The 13,173-nt window shown below is 39.8% G+C and overlaps 2 non-coding genes and 6 pseudogenes across 2 annotated transcripts; all 8 read left to right on the forward strand.

Moving 5' to 3' along the window:
- Nucleotides 1–6,040: 6,040 nt before the first annotated feature.
- Nucleotides 6,041–6,159, forward strand: LOC132643132 (5S ribosomal RNA; annotated as a pseudogene).
- Nucleotides 6,160–6,353: 194 nt separating this feature from the next.
- On the forward strand, nt 6,354–6,472 carry LOC132643242 (5S ribosomal RNA; annotated as a pseudogene).
- A 567-nt stretch (nt 6,473–7,039) lies between these two features.
- On the forward strand, nt 7,040–7,158 carry LOC132643217 (5S ribosomal RNA). Its single transcript, XR_009583583.1, has one exon. It is a non-coding gene; the product is annotated as a 5S ribosomal RNA (ribosomal RNA).
- A 226-nt stretch (nt 7,159–7,384) lies between these two features.
- Nucleotides 7,385–7,503, forward strand: LOC132643323 (5S ribosomal RNA; annotated as a pseudogene).
- A 222-nt stretch (nt 7,504–7,725) lies between these two features.
- LOC132643014 (5S ribosomal RNA) lies at nt 7,726–7,844 on the forward strand (annotated as a pseudogene).
- Nucleotides 7,845–8,068: 224 nt separating this feature from the next.
- On the forward strand, nt 8,069–8,187 carry LOC132643241 (5S ribosomal RNA). The gene has a single exon (XR_009583586.1). It is a non-coding gene; the product is annotated as a 5S ribosomal RNA (ribosomal RNA).
- Nucleotides 8,188–12,678: 4,491 nt separating this feature from the next.
- On the forward strand, nt 12,679–12,797 carry LOC132643167 (5S ribosomal RNA; annotated as a pseudogene).
- A 223-nt stretch (nt 12,798–13,020) lies between these two features.
- LOC132643388 (5S ribosomal RNA) lies at nt 13,021–13,137 on the forward strand (annotated as a pseudogene).
- Nucleotides 13,138–13,173: the final 36 nt, after the last annotated feature.

The raw sequence follows: 13,173 nt of genomic DNA on the forward strand, positions 1-13,173 counted from the left end.
CCACCATTTTCCTCCAATTTTCCTTTATTTCTACTTCTAGCTCATCCTTGCGTTTTCATGCATTTAATGCTTGTTTCATGATAAGAACATCATTTATAATGTATTTGTATTCACAACACTTCAATATTCATAGTTCAATTCCACTATCATTCATTTATGTCATTATTCACTCAATAATGACCTATTTCTATGTTCTTCTACATTTCAAGTGTAAGCTTTCCAATACTTCAAACAACATGGAATAATCATGAAACTTACCTTGGATGATGGTTGAACAATCCTTAAGTTGAAATACTTCACTTAGCCAAAACCCTAGTCCCACCTTCTTGGGAATTTCTTCACTTAGATGACCCTTTATTGAGTTCTTACCCTTGATTCTATGAAATTAGTGTTGTTGGTCTTGATGTTCCCTTTAATTCTCTTGAATTCTTGTGGAGGAATTATTTGGAGAGTTCTAGAATGTCTCTTGAGGTGTATGGATGAAAATAAAGTGAAATGAGGCTTAAGTCCCTTTTAAAAATCACTAATCTGATCTTTAATGAATTCTTGTCGGGGTGAACAGTGGTCGTAAACCACCATATACGGACCGTATTTTGATTTACGGTCCGTCCACTGTGGTCGTTTTTAAACATTCCAAAAACAGAAAGTTTGGCTGGGGATTATGGCGATTTACGACTGAAGTTTACGGTCCGTAAACCAGTTTACGGGCCGTCCTCCAAGTCGTGTTTAACCATTTCAAAGACAGAAAGTTTTGGTTGATGGACATGGTAGTTTACGACCTGGTTCACGGTCCGTAAACCAGTTTACGAGCCGTAAACTGGGTCGTATTTAACCATATTCAACATTTACAAAAAGTTGAGATTTTTGACAAGCTGGAGGACGACTGCACAATACGGTCCGTAAATCACTTTACGGGCCGTATAGTGCCATATACAACCACTGTGCTGAAAAATTTTCCGCGACTTTCTTATTTCCAAAATTTCTTAATTAGCCATTCCCGACTTAATAAAACATCATTCACTCGATTTTTCATCATTCCACTCATCATACAAGTACGACAAAATTTTCGAGGTGTAACAGTGAGGGACGCGGTGAATCATATACCATGAATGCATATAACGTGCCCCGGCCCTCGGTGAGGGACGCGGTGAACAAATCATATATGTCATATATCATATATGTCAATATCGTGTATCATATATGCATGTAACGTGCCCCGGCCCTCGGTGAGGGACGCGGTAAATCACATGTCATGTAAACATATAACGTGTCCCGACCCTCTTTTGCGGAACGCGGTGAACAAATCATGTGTCATGCTGGCCACCGCCCCATCATCACATCATACATATATAACGGGTCCCGGTTCGCAAGTGAGAGGGACGCGGTGAACAATGCAGAGGAGTACGCACGAGAACATGCCCTGGCCCGGGACGCAGTGAAGGACATACTGAGACTTGCACGAAAAGAGTAGTGCGGAACCATATGCACACAAATCAAGACTCGACAGATACATACACTTACGGACATCAGGAGGCTCAGAAATAAGTTTCGGATCAATCCGACTTAGTATGAGAAAGTTACAAACGTTTGAAGTACAGAACGTTCTATAAGCATTTTAGAGCAAATCTGAGATCTTTTTCCGAAGGTTAGGGACATTATGACTTACAAAATTCTTTCAGAAACAAAACTCTTTATACTTATCTCATTATTCAATCGTATAACAAACTCGATCATATCAGACATACTTTTATCAGAAGTGAATCAGAATCGTAGGCAGACTCGGAAACATATTAAATAGAACTTCAGAAACAAATCTCTTCCGGATATCACATGGACCAAATCAAATAAGACTTTTAGAATCATATGTACAAGTTGAAATATATTAGGGACTCAATAGAATAGTTAAGCATACTGTCATTTGGAAATCAAAATGTTAATCTTACGAATTGTCTTTCGAATGCCGTTTAGAAACATATCAAACGAAACTTCAGACATTAACACATACAAAACTCTTTAGGGACAAACTTAGAATCCAAGAGTGGAATTACCCCAAAGTGCACATCACATCATACCTTATGTGGCTCTACGTCATGCCAAAGAAAGAAAGGGTAAGCCTTACAAACCTGTCCCACGTCCAATTAGCTACGCTTACTTGTCCAAATTCGCTAATCTACATTCAAGAGAATTGACATAATCATCAAACACATTGCCATATACTTACTTTAGTCTTCCAAATGAATTCACTTATATTCTACCGAAATTTCGGCAGCATTTCCCCTGTAAATACACCATCCATGAGAATCTAACTCGGCCAACAATACAACAACAAATCCGAGAATTTAACTCGGCCAAACTTTCAACAACATACCAACAATCATATCTCCAATCTTCAATAAATTTACTCAAAATACATTCTAACATTAATAACTCGTTTCACATAATTCAACGGCATTTTGTTTAGATTCCAACCAACTATCACAACACAATTCGCAACCCTCCAAATTAAATAAAACGTTAATAACACATTCCCTACCTTTAACTCCATGAACTATATCAACAATCTACACGTCGACAACTTCATTTCAAGCTACCAAATCATCATTTCATCATAGAATCCACATCAATAACAACTAGAATATCAAATGAAATCATTTTACCATAACTTACCAAAACAACCCCTATTCGGCCACAACAACAACATACATGTTTTCATGCATTTTTATCCATTTCTATACATTACAACAACAACCAAAAGACTAGATAAATAATTGAATCATTATTCCTACACCACACCACACCTCACGGTCACCCACAACATATGCACGGCTAACATCCATAACATATAAAAGGAGATTGAACTCTTACCTTTTCCACTTGTCTTCCTTCTTGGCTAGAATTGTAAATTGCAAGAATAAGTGTTTTTCTTGCTCCAATAAGTACTCCACTTTGCTAGGGACCTTCCAGTTAGTAGGAAAATAATTTTTGAACAAATTCTTCTCAAGGTCTTTCCTCCACCATGCATGGCCGAATAGGCCCTTCATTTTTTTCTTTCTTGAATGATGAATGATGAATTATGTGTCTTGCCATGTAAGCTCTCATATATATATGTAGTTGCTACAAGCATGTGAGGGGCACATGCCCTCTCCTCCTTTTTTTTTCTTGAATTTTCTCCTTTTCTCTTGAATTTTCTAACATGGTCAAAGAAGACCAAGTGTCGTCTTTTGTACACTTTAGTCCCCAAAGCAATGTGGGCATATACTTATGCCACACGGCCAACATGGAAATTTCAAGAATTTTCTTGAACATTTGTGAAATTACCATTTTGCCCCTAGGCTTCCACAATATTACCATGAACCATTTTGTGAATTTTCCTTTTTGCCCTTAACCTTTCTCAATATTTCCATACTAATAATTTTCATAAATAATATTCATAACCACTTGTACATTAAAATAATTTTGGAAGATGGTCATTCCCTTAACTCTGCCACGACTACCTTGAAATATCCGAACGTACAAAATGCGGGATATAACAAAGAAATACTCAAGATCAAAAGAAAAATTGCATAAAACGGAGAACGAAGTGTGAAGTAATGCGAATTTAAAGGTTTGCACTTATGCTCCTTATTTTTCGAGAACAGGGAGGGGTAGGAAATGGTTTTTGAGAAAATTGAGCGCTACGACGGATAGATGCTGTTACACCTCGGAAAATTTTCCGTGAGCATACAATGAATAGACCAACGAAGAGTATGAGTGTACGATGTTCTACTAAGAAGGGAATGACTACCCATGAGTTTTGAAAACGCGAAGGTTGCAGATTTGCATTTCGACCCAGTGGTCGTAAAACAGAATACGACCCGTAAAGTGATTTACGGACCGTAAAGTGCCATCGTCTTCCAACTGTCAAAACTTCAACTTTCTGTCAAATGTTGAAATGGTAAAATACGACTCAGAATACGGACCGTAAATTGAAATACGGCCCGTAAACTGTGACCGTAAACCACCATGACCTACAGCAAACCTTTCTGTTTCTGATATGCTTAAATACGGTCATGAAGGACAGACCGTAAACCAGAATACGGCCCGTAAACTGGGTTTATGACCACTGTACACCCCGACTACTGTTCACAAAAATTAGATTTTTAAGTTAAGTATAAGGGACCCCAAGCTCATTTTATTTCATTTCTCATCTTCACAATTCAAGAACTCTCTAGAGTACTCCAAAACACCACATCCACAAGAATTCAAGAGAATCAAAGGAAAATCAAGATCAACAACACCAAATTTATGAAATCAAGAGTGTGAAGCCTATCAAAGTTCATCTACACCAAGAAATATCAAAGGAAGTGAAATAGGGTTTTTGGCATAAAAGAGTGTTGTTGCTCAAGGCTTGTTCCAACACTACCCAAGGTAAGTTTGATGACCTTCTCATAATGATTGAAGCATTAATACATTGAAACACATGAATTATAGAAGAGTGTAGTAAATGGGTCATAAAATGTGAATAGTGCCATAGCTGAATGATAGTTGGATTGCATTATGAATGTTGACGAGTTGGGAGTATAAATATGCTATAAATGACATGTAGACCATGAAGTAGGTGTGATGTATGATAAAATGTGATGATGAGCTAAAGCCCGTAATGTGGAGAAATTGGAGAAAAATGGTGGAATGTGGTAAATGTAGATAAATGATGATTGTTGAATACAATATTGTGAACGTTGTTGTGAGCGTTTGGGGGTTAATATAGAATATGGGAAAAGTAGTATAAAGAAAGGAAGTGCCGCTCAATATAGTAGCGCGTTTTTATAGTCAATTAACTAACGTAAGTGCGAATTCTCTTTTGAAGGTAGAAACGCGATATCGAAGGAGAACAAGCGAACGATAGCTTAGTTAAACGTTAAAGGTATGTGAGGCTAGTCCCTTCCTTCTAATGGCATGAATCTCATAGCATAATTTTTCCTCCTCTTCATGGGTTCCTATATTCCGGAAAGCTAAAAGCCTACATCTATGAATGGTAACATAAGATAAGAAATATGATATGATGATATTTATTGCTCACACTCACCTTATATGTTAGTTCCTTCAAGGTGAGGCAGGATGTCAATACTTGCTCCATAATGGAATCGGGGGACCACGACCTTACATCACCCCGATAAAGTAAAGTTGTTCATAAGCCTTATGCATGTATAATGATGATTTAACACCGCGCCTAGTTGGCCGGGCAGTCACCGCTAAGGCGGGCAGCTATACGATACACCATGGCCAAATGGCATGGGCAGACACCACTAGTGGGCGGCATGAGGTGATACCCCAGACGCGGGAGGCCTGGACGCAGGCTAATGCTATGATTATCACACCGATCCAATATGGACGGGCAGCTTATACATTATTACACCGTACCTATATGGGCGGGCAGCTTATATACATATCTATATGCACGCATATCCTGATGAGGACTATGAGTAAGCCAGCATGCATTATTTCTTTTACACTTGTCAGCCAGATACAGTCATTCCATATTGATGCTTCTTGTATGTCGTTTCCTTATTTCCTTGTTTATGTCTCTCATACTCAGTACAATATTCGTACTGACGTCTGTTTTCTTTGGACGCTGTGATCATGCCCACAGGTAGACAGGGAGGAGAGCTCGACCCAGACCCGCAGTAGCTGTCAGCTGATTGAAAGCACTCCTTTGTTCGGAAGTGCTTATGACGATTCTTTTGTGTACATTTGTGTATATGTATTTTTGGGCATGACGGGGTCTTGTCCCGTCCTTATGTTTAGTACTCCAGCAGAGGCTCGTAGATGCGCAGTATGGGTTAGATGGTCTCACGGAATGCTATTATATGTACATAATATTTTGATGGCCGAGAGGCATATGTATATAAAGGTATTTACGTTTCCATATAAAATATGATTTTCCTCCAATTTGAGTATAAAGTTGATAAAAGAGCATTCAATGAGTAAGATGAGTAGTAGAATGAGCGGTGCTCGGTGGCTAGCCCCGGGTACCCATGGCGGCCCTTAGCTGGGTCATGACAGATGGGATCATACCAGCACTGCCGCACGGGATCCCATCAGAACTCTGAAGTTAAGCATGCTTGGGCTAGAGTAGTACTAGGATGGGTGACCCCCTGTGAAGTCCTCCTGTTGCATCCCTCCTTTTGTCCAGACTACGCTTCCAAAAAAACTAGATCTCGGAAAAATACTCAAGATCAAAAAAAGAATCGCATAAAACAGATAACGGAGTGTGAAGTTACGCATATTTCAAGTTTTGCACTTACGCGCCTTATTTTTAGAGAAGGGGGAGGGGGAGGAAAGGGTTTATGAGAAAATTGAGCGCTATGACAAATGGATGCGATCATACCAGCACAGACTCACAGGATCCCATCCGAACTCTGAAGTTAAGCATTTTTGGGCTAGAGTAGTCCTAGGATAGGTGACTCCCTGGGAAGTCCTCGTGTTACTTCCCTCCATTGGTCCAGACTACTCTCATTTTCATCTGTTTAATAAAAATAATACAAAAAATAAGCTAGATTTCTGAAAAATACTCAAAATCAAAAAAAAGAATCGCATAAAACGGATAATGGAGCGCGAAGTTATGCGTATTTAAAGGTTTCCACTTACACGCATTATTTTTAGAGAAGGGGAAGTGGGTGAAAAGGTTTTAAGTGAACTTAGAGAGCTACGACTGATAAATGCAATCATACCTACACAAATGCACAAGATCCCATCAGAACTCCAAAATTAAGAACGCCTGGGTAAGAGTAGTAATACGATAGGTGCCCCCCTAGGAAGTCCTCGTGTTGCATCGCTCCTTTTGTCCGAACTATGCTAATTTTCTTCGCTTTAATATATTTTTCTTCAAAAAATAAGCGAGATCTCGGAGAAATACTCATGATCAGAAAAAGAATCGCATAAAACAGATAACATAGCGTGAAGTTACGCGTATTTAAAGGTTTTCACTTGCGCGCCTTATTTTTTGAGAAGGGGGAGGGGGAGGAAAGGCTTTAAGAGAATTTTGAGTGCAAGGACTAATGGATGCGATTATACCAGCACTAACGCACCGAATCCCATCAGAACTCCGAAGTTAAGCGTGCTTGGCCGAGAGTAGTAATAGGATGGGTGACCCCCTTGGAAGTCCTCGTGTTGCATCCCTATTTTTCTCCGGACTATGCTCATTTTTGTCTATTTAACAAAAAAAATTTTCAAAAAATAAGCTAGATTTTTGAAAAATACTAAAAATAAAAAAAAAGAATCGGATGAAATGGATACCGGAGCGCGAAGTTATGCGCATTTAAAGGTTTGCACTTTTGCGCCTTATTTTTTGAGAAGGGGTAAGGGAAGGAAAGGGTTTAAGAGATTTTTTAGTGCTAGGACAGATGGATACGATCACACCAGCACTAACACATCGAATCCTATCAGAACTCCGAAATTAAGCGTGCTTGGCCGAGAGTAGTAATAGGATGGGTGACCCCTTGAGAAGTCCTCATTTTGCATCCCTCGTTTTCTTTAGACTATGCTCATTTACATCTGTTTAATATATATTTTTCAAAAACTAAGCTAGATTTCCGAATAATACTCAAAATCAAAAAAAGAATCGCATAAAATGGATAACGGAGCGCGAAGACAAACGTATTTAATGGTTTCCACTTACACGCATTATTTTTGAGAAGGTGAAGAGGGAGGAAAGGGTTTAAGTGAATTTAGAGCGCTATGACTGATGGATGCGATCATACCAGCACTAACGCACCAGATTCCATCAGAACTCTTAAATTAATCACGCTTGGGTGAGGGTAGTAATAGGATGGGTGACCCCCTGGGAAGTCCTCGTGTTGCATCCCTCCTTTTGTCCAGACTACGCTCATTTTCATCTATTTAATATATTTGTTTTCAAAAAATAAGCTAGATCTCGGAGACATAATCATGATCAAAATATTATCGAATAAAACAGATAACGGAGCGTGAAGTTACGCGTATTTAAAAGGTTTTCACTTACGCACCTTATTTTTTTAGAAGGGGGAGGAGGAGGAAAGGGTTTAAGAGAATTTTTAGCTCAAGGACTGATGGATGCGATCATACCAGCACTAATGCACCGGATCCCATCAGAGCTCCGAAGTTAAGCGTGCTTGGGCTAGAGTTGTACTAGGATGGGTGAACCCTTGGGAAGTCCTCGTGTTACATCCCTCTTTTTCTCCGGACTACGCTCATTTTCATCTGTTTTGTATTTTTTTTTAAAATAAGATAATTCTCGTAAAAATACTCAAGATCAAAAAAAGAATTGTATGAAATGGATAACGGAGCGCGAAGTTATGCTTATTTAAAGGTTTGCACTTACGCGCCTTATTTTTAGAGAAGGGGGGCGGGGAAGAAAGGGTTTAAGAGAAAATTTAGTGCTAGGACGGATGGATATGATCATACCAGCACTAACGCACCGGATCCCATCAGAACTCTGAAGCTAAGCATGCTTGGGCGAGAGTAGTAACTCGGTCGGATGAAACCTTTGTCCAACAAGTCCTTCAACTGATCCTTTAACTCCCTTAGCTCCGCTTGAACCATACGGTAAGGTGGAATAGAAATAGGTTGGGTGTCAAGAATAACATCAATTCCAAAATCAATAACCCTATCAGGAGGAATACCAGGGAGATCTTCGGGAAACATTTTGGGATAATCACTAACTATGGGGACATATGCAAATTTTGGTACTACGGCTTTTGTATCATTAACAGCAACCAAATGGTAAATGCACCCCTTAGAAATCATCTTATGAGCCTTAAGGTCGGAAATAAATCTACCCTTTGGCTCAGCAATTTCACCCTCCCACACAATAACAGGCTCATCAGGAAAGGTGAAACGAACTGACTTATGGCGACAATCCACATTAGCATAACACGCAGACAACCAGTCCATCCCCATAATTACATCAAAATCCACCATCTCAAGTTCATACAAATCATCCACGGTCTCACGTCCCTTAATCAAAACAACACAAGTTCTATACACTCTAGAAGCAATAACAGGAGCACCAGAAGGTGTATCAACAGCAAAAGGTTACAACAAAGGTTTGGGTTTCATACCTATATCAAGAGCAAAATAAGGAGTCACATAGGATAAATTTGAACCCGGATCAATGAATGAGTAAGCATTATGAGAACAGATGGTAAGGATACCTGTAACCACAGCATCAGAAGCCTCAGCTGCCTCCCTACGAGTCAGCCCATAAAATTGAGCTGTCCCTCCGCCAGAAGTATTATCAACTTCCTTTCCTTTGCCGTTGTTACGAGCATTCTGATTATTATTATTAGTATTACCAGCAGGCAGATTTCTAGCAAATGCAGAAGTAGGTGAATCATTCTTTTGGTTATTCATAGTAGCCATCTCACGTAGCCACTTTATGCATTTCCTCTTGATGTGGCCTCTAATCCCACAATGATGACAGATACGTTCTTCCCACACTGGCGGACGACTACTTCCTTGCGAAAACTTACTATTATTATTATTTTTCTAGCTTTGCCTACCAGAAGGCACACTAGCTTGGGAATAAGCGCCAGACTGAGCTGGTGCAGAATACCCTTTACTCTGCCCTCCCTTATAATTATTACCACTGAAACCACCCGCTGATCGGGCCTTCTTATGCTGATCTCGATCCACCGTCTCTTCATTTTTTCAACTCTCTTGTTGTTCAGCACACCCAACCAGAGATGAAAAAGTGCAAGTAGAAGACATAGCAACAGCAGCACATGCAGACTTGATACGTGGTACCAAGCCTTTCACAAAATGAGTCAACTTATACTTTTCAGTCGGAATCATGTATAAAGCATACTTTGATAGACGGGTGAATTCCAAACTATACTCACGAACTGACTTGTTACCCTGCTCTAGCTTTTCAATCTTTGTAGCCATAGCAATTCTTTCCTCATCAGACAAGAACCTTTCCATGATGCCTCTTCAAATTCAGCCCATGTCAGAGCTAAAGCAGCGTCATCCCTCTCAGATTCCCACATCTCAAACCACACGTGAGCAAGAAGCAAGCCTTACAACTTTGGAATCCCGGGCATCCATTGCGCTCAATGCCTTGAAGGTCTCATCTAAAAAGTGTTGGCGGTCATCCATCTCTCGTGACCCAAAGAACTCTGGTGACTTCAAGTCGAGGAATTGCTTAAGTCTGCCTACCCAATGAGGTCCCACACCTCCACACTATTGTTGAGCAGCAACCAATGCAGTCAACATTTGAATAGCCGTTTGCATAGTACCAATCTTAGGTACACCCGCAACAGGAACAGTAGGAGCAGGCGGTGCTAGAGGTGGTACTTGATTTCCAGCATCATTTCCATTACCAGCATTCGCGCCCCTAAGATTTCGGTTAACTTTCACAGGACGTCCTCGTTTACCATTTTTGGATCGCGTTAGAGTCATTTCTGCAAGGCACGAATTAGCGAGCGAAATAGAACGATCCTAAAAAAGGACTTTAAGCTCTACAACACAATCTAGAATCAAGAAGAATAGGAAACACCTATAAATGTCCTGGGAGTTTCTCAGTCATGCAAGTGATCAGGCTGCACAAGGAAAACTTCACTAGACACAGCTCTACAGACGCAAACGACAATCCTAGGACATATTTAAACCTAGGCTCTGATACCAAGCTTGTCACACCCTAAAACCCACCCTAGACTTGACCGGCATCCGACGTCATGAACAACATCGGAAGAACCTAAACAACACAATAATAATACTTGAACCCGCCAGGTTCAACATTCGCCTCCAACAGTTTATAAATTAAATGTAACAAATCATGAATATATGAATTAAATCAGCGGAAGTCTTTATAATTTAAATAATTCACCCAAAACATGATAGTGTGTCCGAAAGAGTTAAACGACAACTCTTCTTCTACCCACTTTCGAATGTATACTAAGGAGCTTCTAAGAATAAGGAGTAAATGTCTAACCCATCGGGACGCAGCCCAAAAACTAAAATAAATAAAAGGAATTAAATAAATAGAGTGTCCCACCAATGAATGTGTGGGCTCACCTTATCAACAGCAACAACAAGTCCTTCCTAAATGCCTGGAGTATCAAGAACCTGCTCTTCTCTGTTACCTAACATACCATCAAAAACAACAATGGTATGCCTGAGTACTTCCTACTCAGTGAGTGCCTCGGGGACAATAAGTAATAAGAAAATAGAGTACATAATACATAAAGAAATTAGTCTTGCCAGTCAGGTGAGAGCGATGTAAGAACAGTTATTCAGTTTATGTATCTTAATAATAAGTATCAAAACCCATTTATAAAGCCTCTTGTCAAGTTACAACTTCAAATATGCCTTTTTAATCAATTATGATAGTCATCAACAATTCCATAAGAGAATAAGAATGTCACACATGCCAATACAGGCCCAAGAATCAAGCATACCGCGCATAGCGCACCACACCGGAACATATAATTCTCGGTGGCAATCCTTCCCCCCGAATAGCTAGGCATAAATCACACCAGACTATGTAGTACGCGTTGGCTATCCTTCCTCCCGAATAGCTAGGCATAAATCACACCCCGAGTAGCGAACCCAGCGGTGGCCACTCTTCCTCCCGAATGGCTAGGCAATGACACACTAGGATCCATAGTGGCTACCCTTCCTCCCGAGTAGCTAGGCCAAACATAACAACAAAGTTCATAGCATAGAAGCCTATTCATAATTTGTCTCAAAGTAGTCACACCATCAAATAGCATTAAAGCTCATTATGCCATTACGAAAATTCATAATTTCATAGATAATCATGAATATGTTTCCACTTCTTTAAACAAGATTCCTTTGTCTTAGTTTCTTTGTAAAGTCATCAACACCAACAATTAACCATCATCACTGATCATCTCTTATAGAAGAAAACGATTATGATTCCATATACGTATATAGAGGATAATACAATCAAGGTTTAATGTGGGCTTGTCCCCTCACGCACACCAACCACAAGCAAAGACATGAAGTAGGGTTTTGCATGAAGAGTTCACCTTTTTATTCAATAAAGAACCTTTGAGAAGAAAACATATATCCATGATAAGGTTTTTAAAAGAGAGACATACCTTAGTGTGTTAAACAAAGTTTAACAATTCACTTTCCTAGTGAAGAACACCCATACCCTAGCTTGAATCACTTTAGGAAGAATTATGTTGCAAACCCTAGGTTTTAGTCACAGGAATCATGGGTTTATTGTTAGGATTGATAATCAATGATTAAGATGCTCTCACCTTAGTGTTGGAGCCCTAGAGTGATATTTTCGTCCTTAGGGTTTTTGAGTGTGAAAAGAATGGAAGAAAAACTAAAATTTTGCAACTTATATAATTTCAGCCCGGCAGGCACAAAGGACGGTACAAAGGACAGAGCGTCGATCTGCTCCGTCGAATGGTCTTTGTGCTAGGTCAATTCGACGGTACAAACAACGGAGCGTCGATCTGCTCCTTCAAAGTCATGAAATTTCCAGTCAGCAACTTTCTTTTCCTCACAATCGACGGTGCAAAGGACGACCGTCAAACCTCCTTTTCGTGAAACTGTAGAGACTTTTCATTTTCACCATCTCCTCTTGGGTCTTTAGCCTAAAGTCATGCACTTAACCCAACATATAAGGTTCCAAAGGACTCGTACAATGCTTTCACATTTTATACGGATTAACAGGATGTTACAGGAGATGATCATACAAGCACTAACGCACCGGATCCCATCAAAACTCTTAAGCTAAGCATGCTTGGGCAAGAGTAGTACTAGGATGGGTGACCCCCTGGGAATTCCTTGTGTTGCATCCCTCTTTTTCTCCGGACTACGCTCATTTTCGTCTGTTTAATACAATATTTTTGAAAAATAAGCAAGATTTCCAAAAAATTCTCAAAATCAAAAAAAGAATCGCATAAAATGGATAACGGAGCGCGAAGTTACGCGTATTTAAAGGTTTCTACTAACGCGCATTATTTTTAGAGATGGGGGAGGGGGAGAAAAGGGTTTAAGAGAAAATTGAGCGCTAGGACGGATGGATGTGATCATTCCAGCACTAACGCTGTATCCCATCAGAGCTCTGAAGCTAAGCATGCTTGGGCGAGATCAGTACTAGGATGGGTGACTCCCAGAGAAGTCCTCGTGTTTCTTATCTCTATTTGTATATACTACACTCATTTTTGTCTGTTT

Source organism: Lycium barbarum, chromosome 5 (genome assembly GCF_019175385.1).
Source record: "Lycium barbarum isolate Lr01 chromosome 5, ASM1917538v2, whole genome shotgun sequence".
NCBI classification, from domain to species: Eukaryota; Viridiplantae; Streptophyta; class Magnoliopsida; order Solanales; family Solanaceae; genus Lycium; species Lycium barbarum.